This window comes from Schistocerca americana, chromosome 5, assembly GCF_021461395.2.
Source record: "Schistocerca americana isolate TAMUIC-IGC-003095 chromosome 5, iqSchAmer2.1, whole genome shotgun sequence".
Taxonomy (NCBI): Eukaryota; Metazoa; Arthropoda; class Insecta; order Orthoptera; family Acrididae; genus Schistocerca; species Schistocerca americana.
The window spans coordinates 370,769,455-370,771,634 of NC_060123.1; the positions used below are offsets into that span (position 1 = coordinate 370,769,455).

The 2,180-nt window shown below is 37.1% G+C and overlaps 1 non-coding gene across 1 annotated transcript; it reads right to left on the minus strand.

Annotated features, from left to right (window-relative positions):
• Positions 1–1,821: 1,821 nt before the first annotated feature.
• Positions 1,822–1,901, minus strand: Trnal-uag. The gene has a single exon. It is a non-coding gene; the product is annotated as a tRNA-Leu (tRNA).
• Positions 1,902–2,180: the final 279 nt, after the last annotated feature.

Sequence of the window (2,180 nt, forward strand, 5' to 3'; positions counted from 1 at the left end):
CATCTAAGATGCGTCCTTAGTGTACACTGTGGTTTGTAAGCCTGCTGAGATTTCTAAGAATCCCTGCAGATTTCTTAATTCCTGCTGTTAAGATATGAATTAGATTAAGGGGTAATTAACATCAAAGCAGTATTTATATAATGTGAAAAATGAATCACATTTAGTATCTACAGTTTCGTTTGAGTATATGTCCCATTTAACCCTCTGCAACAGGTTATGAAAACTCGTAAGGTACTTTCTGTAACACATCCTGTTTCTATATATTTTACACTGACATGTTTTTTCTGATCACATTTACTATTTGAAGCGGAATGGCCATAAGGTCTGAGAAGCCACTTTCTATTACTTCAACACCCTAACTACAGGTATGTTGCTTAAATTGTTGTGTCGCACCCATCGCCATACCTGGTGATGTCTGCTACTGTACTTTCGAGATATATTCACTTTCAATTATGTTGCTACCATCTCATCCAACATCACTTCCTAAACTATCCTCAAATCATAAAATGTATCCCCAAAGTCACGGTTCTTTAAACATGAACAGTGGACGTAGACCTGGCTGCTGAATCCACAACGATAGTCCCAGTTTCGGTCTCAAGGGAACTTTGTAATCACCTACTCCACCGTTATGCATTAAAATAGCAACAGCGTACGCTTGCGGTCTGTGACACCACATCTGGGACTTTAAGGTTTAATTGTTCTGAAATTTTATCAATAATTGAAAAATAAATGTGTCATAATAATTAAAATTTTAGTACTAATTTCATATAAACACACAAGGAAAGTTTATGAACAAAAATACTGTGGTCACAAATTTTCCTTATGAACTTCCGAAGAAACCCGTTCAAAAACAAAAACTGAACAAACATGAGAAAATCAAAACGAAAAGGCTTTATTTCTTCAAGTCACCTGATATGTGCTAGTACTTCCGCACTTTATTTCACTGACAGTTCTTCTGATCTGTGCTGTATAATGCAACAAACTTACCACCAGGGCTCCAGCCTACGTGAGAAATTCGCAAGTCAACAGGTATCGATAGCTTCCTCACTCCACCATTAGAATTATCTATGATAGTTGCTGCGTTCATTAGGTCACATTATTGTCGAAATGTTTACGAATGTTTGCTCATAAGACAACAGCTCGGAAAAAGACGATCAACTTCACGAGTCCATCAAGAATTTAAAAATTTTATTTTTGTGTCTATAAAGAGATAAGTGTAATTGGTTAACTTATGTTATTGTTCTCGTTATCATTCTGAAGAGTAACATAGTTAGTCTCGGCAGCCACAATACAGTGGTCAATTTGTGTGTGTGTGTGTTTTGCAAAAATAATGACAATTAGTTAAATGTTAAGCAGATCCTCTGAACGAGTCAGTTTACAGGATATGTATACACGACACAACCAGATCTAGCACATGAGCTGTTATATGTCAGTCACACAAGTTTTGGATGATTAAGAAATGTTAGAGAAAAAGATCAAGCCGAAAACGATTGCAGTAGCCCGTTTACAGGTAGATGATTGGAGGTTCGAAATACTACGTATTTAGCAATTACCATGAACTTCCAGACGGTAAATATAATAGCCAAAATAATTTTCGATACTAACGTGTAGTTATTCAACATAAAACGTTTTTTGAACTTTTTTGTCAACACCCCGTATGGGTTACCGTTAATTCGATACGATGATTGTTCAGGTTCATACAGGGGAACCAAACGAATGTACTGTAATTCTTTATTCTGTCAAAATTAACTAGAGATATAACTTTCGCCCTGGTAAAGTCTGTTTAGTGCAGTGATGAATTCGGCAATAAGTAAAAAGTTTTGGCAGCGGTGGGATTCGAACCCACGCCCTTTCGGACTGGTGCCTAAAACCAGCGCCTTAGACCGCTCGGCCACGCTACCTCACGAACGATTTGAACTTATGCAAAAGTCTTAACAACTTGCCATGAAATTTAGTATAAGTATTCTAATTACACTTCGTCTGATAGGAAACAGCTTTCCAAAGCCTCAGAGCATGCATTTGTGGAAGGAGTTAGTTACAGGAAAATACCGTACGAGAAGTTTATATACGTTTTGAGAGCAACAACGAAGGTTGTAAGAATGCAATAATAACGCTCCTGGAGTCGTGAGATAATTACCAAAAACATTTCAATAATACAACCTTGGGCTCACCAATATCGA